Below are 20,268 nucleotides of genomic sequence, written 5' to 3'. Positions count from 1 at the left end.
TAAGTACACTCAGTTAAAGCAAGCTTTGAAAAATACCAGCAAACAATTTTTTGAGAATACTCACTTCTGGAGAAGCTGTCATATTTCAATGAAAAAAATCCAGAGGAAGTCCACCAGATATAGTTCCGTATGTTTGCTGGAGAATAACAAGATTTCTCTTGCTTCTGAAATAGTAGATGAGCCACCATTCATGTCCTAAAAGAAAGAAACATGATGACAACAGTAAAATAATGATTAGTATTATGCTGGATTTCCCATCGGTATAGCTATTCTAGACTTCACAAATGGTAAAATGTCAATTACAAGGATGTCTTCTTTTCCTGAATTATTTTCTAAACCCTAGCGTGGTAAATTCTTTAAATTAGTGCATTACTTCAGTTGAAAGCACTGTAAGAGATGGGAAATTTCCACACTTAATGCTAAGTATCTCAGTAATAAAAGTAATTGCCATCGTTATTGCAATGCCACAAACAAGGGGAGGGAGAAAGCGATCTCATAATTATAGCAAGCCTTTTCTGAAAGTGTCTGTCAGGGTGAATTCTAATGCTGGCATAAACAGGAGTAAATTATTGTTCATGGGTTAGAAATCTCTACAAGTAAAAAGGCACATGAGAACTAAGAGAGAAAAAGCACTTTGGGAGGGCCAAGCAAAACCCTTCTGGTCTTCCTGACCTGCTCTGCTCCAGCAACGGCTTCCAAGCAGAAGTTGGTTCTCAGCTAGGAACCCCCTGCTGATCCAAGCAAACGTTCTGACCTGCCAACTACTGAATTTAAAATGAAGAGCCCTTCTGTTGTGTTGCCTCATTTTTTCTTTCTGCATCTTTTTTGCTTTCCAAGAAAATAATGAAATGCCAGGAAAGTGATTTTCAAGAATTTACCGTCAGCTATTCCACAGACGTTCTTTAATAACACGTGGTGATGAAAGAAGAAGGGTCAGGGAAGGATATTGAGAGAATCACGTTATCCAGGGCAGTATAGTAAACTCGCATACTGGATGCAAGCCAGAGCTAGAAATAGACACACAGCATGAAGGAGAAAGAAAACTACCAGGAATCTTGTCTGCCTTCTGTTAGGTAGTAAGTTAGTCATCTTCAGGTGTTCTTATAGCAACTCAGGCCTTGGCTTCAGCTAGGCTATCGTGTTCAGCACTTTTTGATCTTTGACCCTGTTTGTCTGTTGCCGGAAGAGAGGATAACCTAGTGGTTAGCAAGTTGGCCTCAGAGCTGGAACACCGGAGTTTAAAAATGCCTAAATGAATCACTGGTGTTTTTCTGGTAAGGACATCTGGTTCTGAGAGCTCCACTGACGAGGGTGTCTTAGATGAGCAAGGATCTCTTGATTGGGGTATGCTTCTTGGGAAGCAAGCAGGCACCCTCAGCGACTGCCGTTACCAGCACCATCTACCCCGAGAGGGACATGGGTGCCAAGGGCTTCTTTTCCCTCTGGATTAGTTTCTGCCTGCAGTCAGAATCTCCAGAGAAACAACCTCCAAAGACTGTTTGGAGAGGTGGACTGGTTAACTTGCTGGATCTGGGACCAGTTGAATTAAACTTTATCATCTATTTCCCATTTTTTTGAGTAGTGCACTGTAGGAAGCAACAGCCCTCTGCTTCACACTGGTATTTTCATTTCCCATTTGAAGTGGAACTTTTTGACACTTCAGAGGGGCCATATAAAAAGATATGTTTGTAAGGCTCCAACAAGAAAGGAAGCAGCTGTGTATCACCATATGAAATGACTTTTATATTCTCCAGTAAAGATTATGCTTACTGTGGAGTAAAATCGTTGAACAAATTCAGGCAGACGCTAGTAGCAGTGCTCCTTTGAGGATTTTGTTGCTTCTGATGAATGAGGCACAACCCCTAAGGCTTTCTGGGTTGCTTCTGCTGGGCCTGATCATGTTTAAAGCCCCTTACTGCCTGATCCTAAGGTGAGTAGAGCAGACTGGAATGATGCTCCTGAGCCATAGGTGACAGAAAAGCCACCTCTGTAGTGGTTGGTGATGGGAGCGTTGCCTTGTGCACCGCAGTTAAATCAAGCACAGCTCTTTTGATGAAACATGGAGTAAGGTTTCTCTGCCTTCCATAGAAGAACACACAAGAAGTCTCATGGTAACTAAGACCAGCTGCTGGAGTCATGAATTTTTATGAAGGGCTTTCTGGCAGACGCATTAAATAATGCCTTTAGTCCACATATTGGCTCTCTGAAGTAATTTTTCTATCACCGGCTCTGCAGATGGGTGATTTGTTGCAGCACAGGCTGCAATTTAAAGTTATTGGTCCCTACGACAAAAGGCTCTTATACTTGTCGATGTTGTCGCATTTGCAGTTTCGCTTCCGCTCAGGATGATGCTGGTAAATAGAAGAATTATTGAAGGGAGAGGAAGAGAGAGATATTCTTTCACCCCCTGAGGACTCAGTTTATATTTACCACTTTTAGCACCAGTTGAATTTATTTACGTTTTGGTACTGGTTCTGGCTTCCAGGCTATCAGAATTGTTCACACACATGGCTTCTCTCAAAAGAGCATCACCGGAGTACACCCTTCAAGGACTGATATTTCACAAGTTGGGCCTGCAACAATCTAATATTTATTTCCCAAATGGGCCCCCGTGGTTCCATTGAGCCGTATTTCACCTGCACACCTTCAAGGCTTGTGAAGGAAAAACTTCCAAGATCTGTAGCACAGAGGTTGCATGTTGGTAAAGGAAAGCAGAATCTATTCTGTGAAATACAGTGGAGGTCTGTTGGGAAAAACTATTTGAAAGAAATCGCTATTGCTTGAACCCAGTGGGTTCATCTTATTACAGACGTGTTACGGTAAGTCTTTCAGATGAGTCTGGCAAATTCTTCTCCATGATATCTCTTGAAATATAAATTCCAGTTTTCACCTCAAACTTGATGGTGTTCTAGAACACCAGAACCCGGGGAGAAGGTCCTTCTCCGGTCAAGTTCAGTAACTAAAACTAGTGGGGTGATCACCTACTGCATATTTAGCCACCACCTCTCCTTGCTACCATATTTATTTCAAGAGGCTGGGTCCTGTTGGTGCTGAGCAGCTCAACCTGATGCTCTGAAGTCTGGTGGTTGCCATTGTAAACAATGCTCATAAACATTCTGCTAACTGTTGGGAGCTGGCTTGGGGGAAGTGTTTTTTATTTCTGGTTCTATTTTTTGAAAGTACACCATGCTCTATGTGTGCATGATGACACCCTTCCTTTTTGGAGATGGGGCTTGTCTGGCAGCTATGTAGAAAGATGCTGGTTTTGCAGTGACAGAATGAGGAAAAGACCATTGCTGCTTGCCCTGTAGTTCATTATAGCCATCAGTGCCCATTTCAATGTTATCTCCAAGGTTTCACAAAGCTTCTTTCCCTTTGTCTGTGTTTCTTGACAGCCGCATACCTTTCAGTTTTGTATTTCTGCAGCTCTGATTTATATCTATTGAGAAGGGGATGGAGAAGGCCCATGATGGTTCTAAAACTGAGTCCATCGATCTGTCATTTACTCTAGAAAGGAGTTTATACTCTAGAAAAGAGTTTATTTTATCCAAGTCCATCCTTGCTTATTCAAATGCCTTCCCTCCTTCTCCCAAAGCATAATATTTGAGGGAATTTCTTAAGAGGTGGGAACTTTCTTAGGGCTTTGGGCTGCCTTACAATGCATTTAAGGCTAACATCTGATCTGTGTGAGCAAGTGACACGAGACAAGGCCTGTATGTCCCTGCCTGTCTATACACAGGCTGAGGAAGAAAATTGAAGATGTGGAAGCCAGTGTTGGCTGTTAGCAAAAGCAAAAACCCTTTTGGCTTTGATCATGCTCTTTTGTTTGCCAAGAGAGGCAGAGACTTCTGCATGACTATACAGAATGCCACCTGCTCATTTGGCATTGTGAGTTGTCTGAGCTTACTGTTAAACTAATACTGTCCTCAAAGGGTGGTTATTAATTTTGCAGTAGAATGTGCTCTTTTACATTGATAATTCTCAGCAATCTTTATCTATTTCTTAATCTGAATTTAGCCAAGTTCTCCCCTATACTGGAAAAAGAAAGGTGCAGGCCTGGCTCTGGGTACAATAATGCGTGCTCAGTCCTCAGAAGTAAATAAATTTGTGCTGATATATTCCAGTTTGATTATTTGGCAAATGGGTAAAAATTGAGGTGTTACTGAATTTCTCTAGCTGGAAGCAAATGGAAATTATTTTGTTCAAGTATTGTATTTACTTAGAAATATGAAATATATACGCATATTTTTAAGTATTTTCTATCTGCTATCTGCTCCGTTACAGCAGTACGGCTGTGCTAGGTTGATGACAACAGTAAAGCAGTAAATTTTAAACCTCTTTATGAACATGAGGGGGACATTACTTGTCAGTGTAAATCTCCTTCCTTTCATCCCTGACCTACATACCTACATTCATGTGCTCGGTCTGAAGTGTGTAAATGTTTAAGGAGTCTCTCCTGGGTCAGCTCCTATTAAAGTCAAGCCTGTGCATTAAGAGTTTGTCGAATTTGAATCTTGGTTCCTGGCAGAGTGCCTGTAGTTTTTATTATACTATAAGAGGCTGGGGGGGGTGGAGGAAGCAAGCTGCCATTGAATGCTAGTGAACTGACACAGCAGACGAGTTGCAGCCTATCATGAGTGTAAAAATATGCCTGCTAAACCATATTTAGACAAGCCTTCAAGGATGTACCACTTCTTCTATTGCAAGAGTAGCTGGTTTGAAGCCATTTCTCTTGGATGAAGTAATATTTAAACAGCTTTCAAATGAATATTACTTAATAAAATGAAACACTGAAGAGTCAAATGGTGTCAGTACAAGCTACTAACACTACATTGCTTTATTTGAGACTTTGTTGTGTTCATTTTTTACCCATTAAAAGTGTTGACTCAATGACAAGTACTTGCAGATGCAGAGAATAATGGCAGAAAAGACCACAGAAGTATCAGTTTCTAGCCTTTCTATCCCACAGTTTTTCAGGAAGGCAAAATCTCAGCAGATTTGTGCAGGGAGAGACGCTTATCTAAATACACAGCTGGCACAACCAGGGCTCATACCTGTAGCTGAAGAAGTTTTTGTTTGCTTTTGTGTTTCACCTTATGTCCTGTCTGGTGGCCAGTGTGTCCTGCAGTCTGCGAGCTCAGGTTCCAAGCTTTCTGGGACATACACACTGTGCTAAAAAATAAATAAAAATAATCATAATTAAAAATAAAAAAAAAAAGATGAAGGGTTGAATGCTGAGAGCCAGCTATTTATTGTGCTTTGGGTGTAGTAGCTAGTCTGTTGCATGTGTTGGGGGAAGGGGAGGTAGATCTAGGACAGTTTAATTCTGCAGGGTTTTGTAATCCTCCTTGCGGCTGGAAGTTGGAGGGGGACAGCTGGGCACGCAGCAGGCAGCCTTTCAATTAAGTGGAGGTGGTGGTAAGCTTGTCAGTGACACTTCCTTGTCTCTTGACCAGGCAATTTAACAGAACTGACAACTGGTAGGAAAAAAAGTACAGATTCTGAAAAATATCTGATAACCTTTTTGGGCGGGGGGGGGGGGGGGGGGGGAGGGGGTGTGTGGGGTGGATTTGAAAGTGTTCAAATATCCTGCTTAAATATTCCCAGCTGTAAACATGCTTTTTAATTATTATTATTTTATTTTTTTTTTATTCAAGCCAACCTTTGTTTTGCCATGTTGGCTAATTTACATAAGGTTTTAAATAATAAAATTTTGAATTCAAAATTTAAGCTCTTAAAAACTATGTAACTTTTCAATCTGAAATGGTTGGAATTGTTTTTTCATGAACATTCTTTTTTTGGGTGTGATTTCAAATTTGTGTCGTGGTTTGGGAGGGATTTTTCAGCATCTTGAAAATATTTGCATAATAGGAATGCTATTCCCCAGGCAGCTGCTGACTACTGTCGTGACAGTTTTGAAGATGTGGATGTGTTGCTCCCCAGAACTTGAAAGAGGTCACCCACCAAATTCCTTTCACATAGGCTGTCAAACTGCTTTCATCTGTAATAAATCTCCCTTTCTTTCTCACCGATCTGCAGTTGGAGCAACACCTTAAAAGTACTAATGGCATTATTTTCTTAGTCTTCAGGACATTGCTTCATTTCGCCTGTCCTGCTAAACTGTAAGCCTATTTTTCAGTACATAGTGGTGGAGAACATACACTTCACAAAATAGCAAGCACAGAGAAATGCATGTGCATATCTTATTTGTACTTGAAAACAAAAGTTGTGGTTTGGGAAGCCTTTGAATCCTTTGTGCACTGGTTGTGGGTAGAGATGACTGAACTCTATCCAAAGACTTGTAGAGGGCACCGTCATGTTTTATTAAACATCTGGGAGGCATACCAGGCTTCCTGCAAGTCATCTGGTACAGAAGGGTCTCACTAACTAGTGCTTTGAGGTTTGTCTGAGAGCCATCACTGCCGCAGGCTAGGAGGATGAATTTCCTCCAGGAGGTGGCTGACGTGGTTAGGATGGTTGGAAGCAATGGAGGAGGACGTCTCTTGAGCTGGGATATTCTCCACTGCGCCAGAGTCCCCGACTGGCTGCATAATACGTGCGCACACACAAGACAAATAAACCATGTGCTAGTATAAGCTCCAAGCAGCCATAGCTGGACCATTTTCGCATTTTGATAATCCATTAAAATTGAGACTGTTTTGTCCTCGTGATATTTGCAGTATGAGACTCCGCACACGAAAGGCAGTTCAGAGCTCTCCCATTCCAGTTCACCACTTCAGGCAGGGTTTATGAATGTTAGAAAATGCAGAAGAAGGGTTGGTTTTGGCTTTGGGAGGAGGTGGCTTGTTTGTTTTTGTGTGGGGCTTTTGTTTGTTTTGTTTTAATTTCTGCAGGCTTCCTTTGTTTCCGTTTGCTCTTCCTTGTTATTTTCCCAAACCAGCGAGTCGGCTCTCACAGCCCCGCTCCCAGCCCTGCTGCCTAAGGGGAGAGGCACCGGGTGCGTTACCTACCGGCGGTACGTCAGGCCTCTGCACAAGGTGCCACTCATCCAAACACATGGGTCTCCACCGTTCCCAGCCCCTCGGACGGCAAAATCTAGTGAGCGAGGGATTTTTTGGCTGCCCGCATGAGTGCAGGGAGCCCCCTGAACATTATTATTCAAAACCGTAAACCTGCGCCAGACTGTTAATGTCTTGATGCTTATTCAAGTGTCAGGGAGTGCTGGCAGATGTCAGAGTAAATGGGAGGCCGTCAATGAGGAAATTGCTTGCCATTCACAGGGTGATTGCTGCAGGCTGTCAGGTAGGTTTGAGAGGATGTCAGGCTGAAACATGAAAGGGGGGAGAGGCAGGAGAAGGTGGGGATGGTCCCTTGTCTGGGAGGCAGGGGGAAAGCCTCCAGCAACAGCAATCCTACATCAGTAACTAAACAGAAACAAAGATGTCAACATCCTCCTTTAGAATAAGGCTAGTAAAGGAGGGGTTTGGGACTTTTAAAGCTCAAGGCATGTGGCAGTGGCAGTTTCAAGTATTTGCAATGATCCAGAAAGGGCAGGAGTCAGTTCACATTCAGTATTCCAGTTTCTCCTGGGGCTATCTGTCATCTGTGTATCATCAGACAAGGTCCTAAAGCAGAGCTTTTATCCATAGTTTAAAACGACAATATTTGCACAAGGTATTTTATGTGTTTTGGGTAATCTGCTTTGCAGTTAGGAGCACCTCCCAGTAAACTAGATTCTGGCAGCCAGTGAGGGAATCTGGATTTGGTTCTGTTCTTGGCCTTATGTGCTCACTTGCTACATCACGTGCCGTGGGAAGGGTTTCTTCATCGTTAAGAAAAAGTGGAATATTTGTCACATCTGCAGATAGGTGAACGGATTTATTTGTAGGATATTTGGGGGAAATTTTATGCAAATAAACAGAAAATTTAATTCACTCTGGACAGTTTATTCATTTGGGGTCAGTTAAACATAGGCCATTAATAAGGCAAGTGACTGCAGTGAATCAACAACTTGAGAGGTAAAAAATCAGGAGTAAGCCATGCGGAGTTGGAATTGACTTTACCCGCCTCCTGTGTTTCCCAGCATTTAAGAGACATCAGGAACTCATGAAACATCTTGCATTGTGCTGTACTTGGTTTTCGGTGGTTTCAAATTTGTATAGTACCCCAATAGTACTGTCAAAGTGATGTTCACTTAAAAGGAGACGGAGCCATTTGTTCCTTGTGTAAATACATTTTTAAAGTAAGCGAACTCCTGGCATTTTTCATCACAGCTAGTGGCTCCTCACTGTATTAACATCCAAGGATGCAGTGCGACTGCCAGGTAAGAAGCAGCCTATAAGCCACCTTAAAGGAAGGAGCTGCTGCTTGACTTTGAGAGCTGAAGTTGCTTCTCCAACATAATTTCAGCCTTATCTGGCTTGAATTACAGGTACCTCACTGTCATATGGACCGGTCCTGTGGAAAGGTCAAGATAATTCAGTTAGATATGATGACAGAGTGTAACGATTGTTCTTAGAGTTTAGATTATGGCAACCCATTGCTGTGGTCATCTTCACCGCTTGCCTCACAGGTTTCATGGGAAAGAAAGCAGAACTTGTGTGATACCTTATAACAGTCAGCCCTAGGACACGCGAGCAGTAGTAGCTTGGATAAATCCTCTTTGTTACTTGGGAGAGAAAATAATGCTCTTCAAAGGACATCTGTCTTTTCCTTCTGTTCCCCACTCAGGTCAGCAGTTGAGGTGAATATTCTGAAGGTGAATGGTTTCAAAGACTTGATCTTTGTTGTTACGCATGGGTTGTCACCCACTTAATTGACAGAAGCACCATGTGTGGAGTGTGAGATGACTGAATGGGGTCCTTGCAGAGTTGCCCTGTTAACTCTGAAGCTTTGGCTCCTAGATAAATCTTCAGAAGTTGGGTACTGCACTCCCTGGCCTGCCACATAATACAAAATTTGATAATTTGTGCCTTTCTTTGGTGTCTAGGCAGTACCTATCTCCTTTCCAAACAGCACTGATATCCCTTGAGGCTAGACTTGAGAGAAAAGCCATCTACAATTTTATTATTTCCTGTATGATTCCTCCTTAGCTATGTCATCCCAATGCTCAATTTCCTTGTCCCATCTACCATGTAGTATTTAATCCTTCCATATTGTTGTCAGTCTGCTTCCGTTTCTTTTGCATGGTCTTGGTGCTAACAGGGAGGCTGCTGAGGGGGCTACAAGAGGCTGTCTCCAGCTCCGGTGCCCGCTGCACGGAGGTGTAAGGGGTCTTTTCAGCGTGAGTCCAGCTCAGGCCCCTGGCTAAGTTGTCACTAGTAAGCAAGTTGGAAGGAGCTGTGCTGGCAGGCTCACACATGCTTTGTAGAGCAGGCAGCTTTCAGAAATTTAGTTTGTTTGAATTTGGGTGGTTCTTACCTGGAAACCTTCAAGGCTAATGACAGTGAGTATATTCTTCCAAATGTCAAGTCTCTGAGTGTCTTCTCAGAAGGTAACAGTAACACACAAAAAAGAAGTGTAGAAAACATAAGGACATAAAATATTGGACTTCTGCCCAGTACCTTTTCAGAAGAGCAAAAATAATTTTACCTGAGACTTGCACTGAGTCTGAAGCGCACCTGCCATCAATAGTTTTAGCTTAGGTTGTTTAAACTGTGACCAAGTTGTAAGTCTCATTGCGAAGTACGTGTTACAGGAAGTACTGTGTGCTCACCAGAAATCTCTTAGTCTTTGCTCACAATTGCACTGTCACACCGCTCCATCAAAACATTTAAGGCTATGCTTTTGTATTCTCCTTTGTCAATTGCTGAAGCATATTCGTAATTTCTAACTTGAAGGCAAGGCTTAAGTGATCTTCTGGGCTTAGGCCCCTAATCTAATTTAACATTATAAGTTGAACCTGAAACAGTTTTTTGAAAAATCAAAATAAGACAAGATGTTTGGTATCAGGTTCTGGAAATGCTTTCACCTGTGCAGGTGTCTCAATGATTTCAGCAGGACTTCTGTGCACAGATCTAAATATGTGTGCTGATATTGCCAAATTAATTCTTGCTTTTGAATTTGGGATAAATGAATGCAAATGCTGAAACTTTTCATCAGTCTGTGTTAAGAATCTGCTGTGTATGGGATTCTGCTAAGTACTTTTTGAAATGCCAAATGTATGTTATGTGCTCTGTATGTAACGTGACTTCTCTACAAAGAGTTAAATGCTACTTTTCATTTATTTTGACCTTCCCCGTATTTGAAACTGCAGGTTAGTTTTGGCAAGCATTAATAGCTCTTAAATGATTTGTAATCTGTTTTTAATATGACCCTAGTTCAAGTTCAATGTGAATAAACGTAGGGTTTAAATGAAACCTGATGTCTTCCTGCTTCATGCAGGGAAGTGCTACAGACCACAGGGTAGGGCCCGAGAGGTTTACACAACAACAAGTATTGAAATGTTAAAAGAACGGACATCAGCCCAGCCGTTTTCTCTTAATTCTTTTTTGATGGTTCCTTTGGAGTTGCGGCAGGCGGCTAGCAGCTAGACTGGCTGATTGTTTCACATTGCTCTGACAGAACTGTCCAGACGGTTGCTTGCTGAAACAGGACAGAGTATTTTCTCTTATTGCTTAAAATTCAACACTGGTTAATAGTAATACAGGCAGCACTTGCACGACCTAACTAGTAAAAGATCACTTGGTAAACCGAGGGAAGTGGTTTCTCGTTTATCACTAGGAAATAACAAGTGTTTGGCTGGGGGACGTAGCACAAGCAACACTGTATGCTCTGTACGTAAACTCAGTGCTAGAATTCCCCACAGAGAAGTGAGGGAAACAGGGATATGAACAATTAAGGGAGCTGGAAGGATAAAAGCTGAAAGGTGTGCTGTTAGAGAGAGGGGAGAAGACTGGTAATGGTACCAGTTTACATCCTCGCCAAGTTAGGGTCTGAAGCTTTCTCTAGTTTGGCAGACAGGTCAGAATTGACTTGCTTTCTTGTACAGAGTTGCAGGCTATTTTCTTTAGAACTGAAATAAGAATTTTTGCTATTTCCACAAAATCTACTGTCACCCAAATTCTTCAGAGGTAAGACAAAAATAGTTGACGTTTGAAATAAAGAAGAGGGAGTGTGCTGTTTTATCAGTAGACAGATATTCAACCATATGAAACTTGTGGAAGTTAGTCTACAACAGAAACTGCAGAGAAGTAACAAATCTCATTATCCGTTGTAGGTATTTCCAGGCGTGGTGATTTTTCTCAAGTTTCATTTCCTTATGTCATATGATTACATTAAATAGTCTTCCCCTTCCATTCTGTATAACTTTTAATTCTTACATCTCGGAGAAACACTGAAAGGTATGAATATGTTGATATGAAACTTACCAGAATAGCTACTAGTTATCAGAAAAGTAACCTGAATTATCTTGGAAAAATACATTTTTGTTCTATGCAAGTATTGAAAGTTTGGGAATTACATGCCATGTTCTTTGATAGTTGACATCGGCACTGGTGTTTTACCCTGCCTTTTCTCAAATGGTCAGGAGCCTGCTTACTACTAGTCTGCATGGTAATTTTGTATGCATTTGTTGGTGAGGGATTATCACTATCTACTAGATGAAAAAATCTCTTCTATCCTACAGTGATGTTTGTTTGGAAGTAACACATTCAGATTTTACATTCAAGTGAAAAATGGGTTTTTACAGTAGTAATGAGGGTGGAGGTAAGATGGGACTTGGGATCAGATTTTCCCAAGAGCTCAAATACATGGACAGAGTGGTCTGCAATTTGAGTTCGTAGTCTGTATTTCTACCACAGTGGAGGGTCTATGTTAAATCCCAGCCTAAATGTTGGCCTTCGTGCCAGCAGATCCAGCCATGGACATGGGTCTGAGTTGTAGAACTTTGCACAGCAACTGCATTTAGTGTGCACCAGTCTAATTGGTTTAATCAGATCCCATCTAGTTTTTTTTACTTTTTATTTGAGCTTAATTCCCTTAATCCTTGTTGCTGTTGTGACCAGTACCCTATAAAAAAATATAAGAACAAATAAGCAAAGCATTTTAGCAATCCAGATTGGGCATGTCCTAGAAATGTTGACTCATAATTGTGTTTCTCTTACCTCCTTACAGTTTGTGACCTCCTCTAAACTCTTGCCAAGTGATTCATAACCACCTGCACTACTGCAAAGCAGCCAAGCAATGCCAGGCACAGCAGACAAATTGTCTCTCTTGCCTAACGCGATACTTCATTGTGGCCCGGTGAGCTGTAGCATTTGCCAGTCTTGCAGCAGCGCAGCGCTGCTGATTCACAGGCAATGCGTGGCTCTCTGCACCACCCTGCTGCCGCTCTGGGGTTGTCCTCTCCGCTGGGAAGCACAGGGTCTGCCTTCGCTCTTGTCAGCCTGGACCAAAATAAACCAGGCTTAATGTGTGCAAACGTACCACTACTTCAGTAGAATGTTTGTGCTTTAAGTCAAAGAGTGTGGCTGAAAATACATGAGATGAGGGGAGGAGAAAACCATTGTTTGGTTTCTGAGGGGGGGCAAAAGGAAAAAGGGAAAATCCTTTATCCGAATGAAGTCTGAATTTTTTTCTAGTGGATTCCTTGTAGGTATGCCAACAAGAGTTGTAGATTTGTAGGGTAAACAGGAATTTAGCAGTAATATTAAATGATGTATTGCACTGGGAAAACTGTTACAGACAGGAAATGGTGTTAGAAAGAAACATTACAGAGTGGAGCCTGAGGAAGATAAGTAGCACCACCCTCAGACATACACCAAAGTGGGAAAAAGGATGAGAAAGGTACATGTGAAACTGCTGTGGCCTCTGACTTGGCCTCGTGTCATCTTCTCCAGAAGTTACGCACCAGTGTCATTTAATTGCCTTGCACTGTGACGCTGTGCAAGGGGACAGGGCGGGCTTGGATGCGAATCCCCAAGTTGAAGAACTCGCACATTGTTTCGGGAGATCTCACATGCATGTTTATCAAGTCCGGATTCCAGAAGGGGATCGTGTGGGCAATTTACTATTATTATCTTGCCAGCTCAATAATTTTAAAATCAGATTTTTAAAGTATTTCTTTCTAGAGACTGAATTTATAGAGATGGAAATGCAGGTAAGACTTCATGACTGCCTCCAAAATCGACCTGGCCAAAGGAGCTCAGGTTTGTATGTTCCTTCTGCTGTTGAGCGCAGAAATACCCAGAGGCACCTGTCTTGCAAGCGTTTAACTACTGGGGACAGTTTTTCTTCAGTTACTGAGAGATTTGATGCTTGTGGGTAGCTTCACATGTAAATGATGAGCTCTGACCCAATTTCTGCCACTTGTTTGGCAGATGAGTGTACTGATGGCTCCAGCTCAGTGTATGGTAGCAATCAAAAAAGCACATCGAGCATAGATTGGGAATTGTCAGGAGGGGATGGAGAGCAAGGGAAGCTGGTGTACGGCTCCCTGTAATCTGAGGTTCAGCTGGACCTCGAGTAGTATGTGCAGCTCTGTTTCCCTCATCTCAGAAAAGGTTCAGAAGGCCCGAGAAGGGTAACAGGGTTTTCGGAGATGTGGGCCCTGTGTTTGCTCTGCCACTCGATGCGAGAGCCAGGGGCAGCAGAAGGAAGCTGCTGAGGCAGGTTCGAGAGAAACGAATGGCGGCGGCTCCCTGGGCAGCCCTAGCATGTCCATGCAAGTCCTTTCCGAAGAACCTTGCGGACGGGCAGGTGGGGGAGCCGGGCCCATAGCCGGAAGGGAGATCTGAGGGCTAATGGACTAGTGAACAGCGCCAGGCTCAGCAAAACCACTGAGCTGTGCCAAAAATAGAGGCTGGGAGACTACTGGAGGAAGCGCCTGTGCGTAGCGTGCTCTCGCCGTTCCCCACGCCTCGGCCACAGAGGGAGGCGAGGTGCCGGGCAGGCTGCCTGCGGGAGTCCGGGCCTGCTGGCATGGCGCTGCTCTGAGGGCACGGAGCCGGGCACGGCCCCGCTCGCTGGCTGGAAGCCTCCGTGCCGCGCTCCCCCCGCCCTGAGGCGGCGAGGCTTCCTCTGCTCCGCCTCCGCCTTGCGAGGCGGCCCCGCCGCTGGCGTGGGGAGCCCGGCCCGGCCCGGCCCGGCCCGGCGGGCGGTGCGGGGCGGGCCTGCGGGCGGCGAGGCAGCAGCCGTGTCCCAGAGCGCCTGCGGCCACCTTCAGGTAGGGTCCGAGGGGCTGCGGTGCTCGGCTCCGCGTCCGTCCGTCTCCTGCGGTAGGGTGCTGCCTTTCCTCCCGGCGCTTGTCTCCTGATCGGCTGCCAGAGCTGTTTGTTTCTGGGGGGTTATGGTGCTGGGGAGGGGAGAGAGGCTTTCACCCAGCGGAAAAAGGACTTGGCAGTCGGGCGGGTGCGTGCTTTTTCCTGCCACCTTCCCTGTATTAGCACGGGACGGGGTCCTAAAATGCACAGCACCATCTTTCCGGGAGTGTAATGCCCTGAGATGCTTTCCTCGTTTTCATTTAAACCCACCTGTTCAATTGATGGCTGCTGATTCGGGTGGGAAGGATGAAAAAGCACCTATTTGCTAGGTTGTCATTGTAGGGCATGCGTGTACAGTGTCACCTAAGCGTGGCGGTGGGCTACTCACTGTCGGGACCTGGGCTGCATGTGACAGGTGAAACTTCAGAGCCCCGTCCTCAGCCAAGTGGGAGTGCTGGAGGTGTGCAGGTGGGGGACAGCGAGAGCAACGGCTGACGAATGACCTGAGACCGAAGCTACGCCGCTCTCGCGGCAGACTGCAGACCAAAGCAGCCCTAACAACGAGCAGTGCCTCCCTCCCTGCCTGTGTGTAAACCTAAATATAGCGTGGAGCGGCGGGGAAAACTCCGTGAGGAGTTCCCCTGAGCAGAGCAGAGGAGAGCCGACTCCTCCCCAAGGAGAAGAACGGCCTGAAAAACCCAGAGAGAGCCCTGAACAAAGAGGTGCTCTCAGCCCAGACAGACAGCTGTCCCTCCACGGCAGGAGAGCTGGGGGCTTGCTGTCAGGGGGACTGCCCCTGAGGGAGCGTGCCGCTGGTGGGAGATGGGAACCCTGGCTGGCAGGACTGCGTCTCTGTTCCGCCTCTTTATTTTGAAAGCTGGGAACAGCATCTGAGAGTTGTCTCCCTCAGCCTTCTCCTGCAGCTTTCAAATGAAATGTCTTAGAGAGAAGCTGGGAATCAGCTGAAAATCAGTGCTAAGTATACTCTGGACAAGTAGGTAGCTGGTGAGCTGTGGTGGAGAGACCTAATAGGTAAGACATTGCTTTGATTTTGGGTCAGTGATGGGGGCATTGCTGCTTTAAACAGGCAGGACTGAAACAGGCTATTGTAGGTTTTGTTAACTCCTTGTAAAAGAGAAAAAGAAAGTACCGGTCTGTCAGGGGTTAAGCTCGCAGCCGTAACACACGCTGATGAAAATGCTTTTTGTCCAGCACAACAAATCCCTGTTTGTTTGGGTTCTCAATGGTCTCTTTCTCCTGAGCGCTCTGGGGGCAGCACAGTGCGTTGTTACCTGTACTCTAGTTTGATGAGCTACCTGTACAGCCCTTGGGCAGTGCAGTGAGGAAGGTACCTGGTACCTGTTCGTGGTGTGGTGAGTGAGCTGCTGGCACGCTGTGATGGGAACAACAGGCAACAGTTTTAGACTGGAGTCCCATCGGAAAGGAATGTGAAGTGGAAAAGCTGAAAACGAGGGAGTTGCTTTTTGTAAGCAGGAATAGTTAAAAAAAAAAAAAAAAAAAAAAAAGATTAGTTTGACTGGGGCAAAGATAGGAAGGGGCTGTGTGTGGATCATGTTGCCAGTTTATACTACATGGCTATAAGGGTCTGGTGTTACAACACCCACTAGAGCTTACACTATTACGTAGGTGTATCTTCCTGGCTACCTTTTACTGCCTGACTACTTCAGTGTTGATGTTCCCCTTGGAAAAGTTGCTACAAAGCTAAATGGCTAAAACATAGTAGAACTGGTACTCTCAAGTGCCTCAGAACTAATCAGCTGTGAAAGGGTTAAGCGATGTTTGGGGCCAAAGATGTAGAATTAGGGCTGGTTGCTGCTAACCGGGATGCTTTGTGGCTCCAAGCTTTTCTGAGTATCCAGCACTAGGTGTCGCAAAGAGAGGAGGCATAAGAAGCATTGCATGGTTCGAACTCTGGGGTTTTCCTTTCTAAATCAGAGGGTTTAGAAACTTTTCTTTCTACGTAAGGCTGCAGGCAGCTTTTGCTGGGATGTTGAAACAGGATGGTGGGAGTTCTGCGAAATGACTGAGAAACAGATGAGCTCGTAGTACTCGCTTCTTTCTTGGCATGGGTGTGTTGTTCTTCGCCACTGTGTCCCTGTTCGGTCTGTAGAGTTCCTTTCATTAGCTGCAATCCTTCTCACCCATTTGGAGAGATTAGTGTCAAAGCTCCAGCCCTGAGCAGGGGAGCTGTCAGAGGAGATTTGTTTTAAGGGGCACTGTCTGGAGAAGACAGCCTCGACTTCTGGAGGTAAAGACGATCCAAGCCACTCATTTTCTTGTATCGTTATGCAGTGTTCCTTAATCAAAAACTAATTGTGTCTTTGAAGAATAGGCAAACATGCTGAGCTGAAACAGTCATTTGACCTCTTTTTTGCTGCTCAGCATACAGTTGGGCAGTACAGAATAAAGGTGTCATTTGAAATAGGGTGGCCACATTTCAGTGAAGGAGACAGGATTTCTGACTGTTCCTGCATGAGCATCTTTTTCAAAATGCTGGTAGGTATGCAGGTGTACTCTGCATGCACTGACAAGAGCCCTTTGCTTGACGTTGGTTTGTGGGACTGAGCCACATCATCTCATAAACACTTGACTACAAAATGAGCTTGCAACAAAAATTCCAGGGTGCATTCTGCAGCCGCAGCAGGGACAAGACAGCACTTACAAACAGGAGACAAAGATTCTACCTCCAGCTGAAAGCTAGTATTAATTTCTTCTCTATTACAGCTGCTGTGAGAAGTAGCATTAAAAAAGCTAAATCACTACAGTGAGGAACATGTGAGGATTGCACTCGGTATGCCTGCCTTTTTAATTAGAAAATGGGCAGGATCATGGAAACAATAGAGCTCAGTCTTCCTAGGTAGCTCTAGAATAGCACTGCATGACTCAGATCCACGTATTCTGACTACTTTGCTTTTGATTCATTAAAATACATCTTCTCCCCAGAGTAAAATGTTCCCTAGGTCACCTGCCCCTCCCATGGGGTCAGGTATTCCGCTTACGTCTTGTCACATCTGAAAACAGGGCCAGAAATACCACCTCACACACCAGTAGAGAGGGGAGCCTGGGAAGCTGTGAGTCTGCAGCAGCCAGCGCACCGAGGCATTTAGCTTCACGACCAGTAAGACAGAGGATAAATATGCTTGAGTCAGGTTGGGCAGTGGGGGATTTTCGCAGATAATTGCTCTCAGAGGTACCAGGGCAGGTGCTTTCTGCACGAGAGCAGCGTGCTGACCTGACGGCACCTGCCCATCAGCGCTGTGACTTGACCCTCCCTTAAGCATCCTGCAGAGATTGGGATGCTATTACCCCGGGTTTATGATGATCCTTTCACAACCCAAGCTGGTGTGTGTTTGCTGAATGCCATACCTATTGTGTGTTGCCTTAGTAAGTGTAATCCTTTCAAAGGCAAGGAGGCTTTGGCCCATCGGTTGCAGAGCCCAAGGGTCCACCTTCTGTTGAGCATGGGAACTGCTGCCGGGTCCCCAAGGCTGACAGGTACCAGCAGATGCAGCGTGCCGGTGGATTCCAATTACCGCCTGCCTACACTAGGGTAGAAAGTCTTCGCAGGCAGTTTGGCTGGGCTCTTTTCCTCCTTGCTTTCCCAGGCAGCCAGTCGAACTGACTGGAGCCAACTGCTTTACAAGTCCGCTGTGCCTCAGAGCCAGTTCTGCTCGAGAAACCACTGGCTGATAATTCAGTCAAGGTACAAAGGGGTGTCAGGCAAGTACTGCTGACTCGGGTACAGAGCCCTGTTTGCTCTTTACGGCCAGGACAGGGCCATCCCTCTTTATCCGCAACCTAGACACTGGAAGGTTCGGGTTTCTGTTTGTCTGGAAGTCTCTTCCAACCTGGATGATTCTGTGATTCTGTGAACTCTCATATAGGCTGCTTTTAACTAGCTGCATATCTGTAACTGTTGGTAAAACTTCTGCCGTTCATGGAAACATAAGCTGTTACTAAATGGAAAACCAGAGGTGATGTGAACCTCTTGCCTCAAACCAGCATTTTTTTTTCTGCATTATCTAAATGTAAAAGTGACATGTGGTGAGGTTTTAGGTAGGGCCAGTTAAATAAACTGAAATAAGTACTGTTATTTAACACTATTACAGCCTGCTGTTATAAATTACAACCTGGCTGTCTATTATGATTATGAAAGGGAATGGTGCTCTCTTCTTAAGCGTATTGTGGGTTTCACCAGAAGACCAAGCACAGATGTCTGAAAAGAGCTACAGCTTTAAATTGAAAAGGTGTCTGGCTCTGATGAGATTGAGGAGGGAAGCGTTGGAAGAGAGCTCCCCACTCAAGGCCAGTACTGCGCTTCTGGCATTAAAGCTGTGTGATACACCTTCTGTGCCCCTTTTGAAATGAGATCTTGGAAATTAATGAAAGGAGGTAACCCCACACTAATCCCTCTTTGTACTGTCGAGGAGAAGAATGCGGTAATGAGAAACTGAGTGACTTGACTCAAGCCACGTGAGGAGTTTGTAGCAGAGTCAAAAGTAGATCCAAGCTCTCAGCTGCCAGGTTTTGGCACTGAAATGCTTTTTTTGGTTGACTGTGGACGCATATGTGAGCAGTTGTTTGTGAAGCTTGTTATCACTGTGCACTTATTCGGACCCACTCGTTGCCACTGAGCGTGCCGATAAAGTCTGTCTTTTGGCCTCAGTGACCTGAGGTGGGTTAGGATTATGGAGGTTCGTGTCCCTGTCACATAAAATGGATTATATCCCCCAGGGTTAGCGGGAATTTGATACCTCATTGAGATCAGCTGTACTCTGTTCTGTATAGGGAAAAACACTCCCATCTCTGTTTGCAGCATCAGTTTTCTGTTCCTTCTCTTGTATGAAGAATGGAACAGGCTAAGTTTGAAGCCCACAGGAGGTGTTACGTGTGGTACGGAAATGATAGAGAGTCGGGGCTCTGATTCATTGGTGGGGATGGCATAGCACAGATGACATCTCAGCTCCCAGCTGCCCACCCCACCCTGCTCCCCGTTCCTGGACAGCTGAGCCACAGTGAATCACCTGCTGAATCACTGAGTTTTGAACGTGATGTTTTGAGGTAAATCATCACTGCTGATGGTTTGCCTTAAAACTCCTGACTGCAAACTGCAGGAGTTCATCAGCTGATCGATGAGCAGCTCAGCACGCAGGAGGCTGGGCTGGTGAGCTGCTGCGGCCTCGAGAGCTGCACCGTGCTGCTGGAGGGGAGCCCTGACAGTGTGCAGAGGTGGGTTTAATGAGCATATTTTTTCTCCGCAGAATTTTGTCTTTTAGGACTATAATGTTCAAGAGCTGTCTGCTCCCAGCAGAACACATGGCAAAACTCTTCTGTACTTCTCAGGGTGCAAGTAGAGGGAGCTGTGTATTTCTAAAAACCTTACCCTGCTTCAGCAAGTTAAAAAATAAAAAAATAAAAAAAAATGAGGCTTTAGTATTGTGCTCATGTGTGTTAAATATGCTTGTACTCTTATTTCAAAGCTCTCAATTTTGCCGTCAGCAGTTCCAGCTGATTTCTTAACACTCTCTGTTGGGCAGCCAATAATAAGCTGTTTTTCTTGATGGTGCTTGATCATGAATTAAATGTAACATTTTGAACTGAGGAGATCATGCTCAGCTTATGTATTGGTTTGGTTTTAAAGAAAGTGCTTGGAGCACTTGGACATTATTGGATATATAATATATATATGGATAAATATATAACATATATGCATATATATTATATAATAATAATTAATGGAAAAGGTCTATTTATTATTTTTGTCTACACGAAATACATCCTAGGAGATATTAAAAAAAATAGTAGGTTCTTAACATGATCCCAGTACTGGTTGTGCATCAAACTTTCCTTGCTTTCAGTCCAGCTGTCTGCTCATAAATTTTGGTAGGAAAGATAGCTTGGTGTGTTGTCTGCTGTTAAAGATGGGTGGTATTTCATTGCATGCTTTGGCTGGCCTGAGGCCTTTGTGCATGCTTTTCCCTTTAATTCATTCTGTAAATCACTTGAGGTTTACAGGAATCGCTATGGAGCGTGCGGTGGACTGAACTTTTCTAGAATCTTTGGAGGCTTGTGGCATATAATTACT

At 44.6% G+C, this 20,268-nt stretch overlaps 1 protein-coding gene across 6 annotated transcripts in view; it reads left to right on the top strand.

Annotated features, from left to right (window-relative positions):
• RASGEF1B (RasGEF domain family member 1B) overlaps nucleotides 1-20,268 on the top strand; it is a 157,600-nt gene that overhangs the window by 111,615 nt on the left and 25,717 nt on the right. The window contains exon 1 of one of the 6 annotated variants that reach the window (XM_035549702.2): nucleotides 14,034-14,125. The exons of 4 other annotated variants lie outside the window; for them this stretch is intronic. The gene's annotated coding sequence lies outside the window, so the exon portion shown is untranslated. Of the gene's footprint in view, nucleotides 1-14,033; nucleotides 14,126-19,309; nucleotides 19,413-20,268 lie in introns of those variants that run through there. One more of the 6 variants, XM_035549710.2, reaches the window with a different exon arrangement.

Source organism: Cygnus atratus, chromosome 4, assembly GCF_013377495.2.
Source record: "Cygnus atratus isolate AKBS03 ecotype Queensland, Australia chromosome 4, CAtr_DNAZoo_HiC_assembly, whole genome shotgun sequence".
Classification (NCBI taxonomy): Eukaryota; Metazoa; Chordata; class Aves; order Anseriformes; family Anatidae; genus Cygnus; species Cygnus atratus.
The sequence above is the reverse complement of the archived record's forward strand: the minus strand, read 5'-3'. Positions and strand labels throughout refer to the sequence as shown.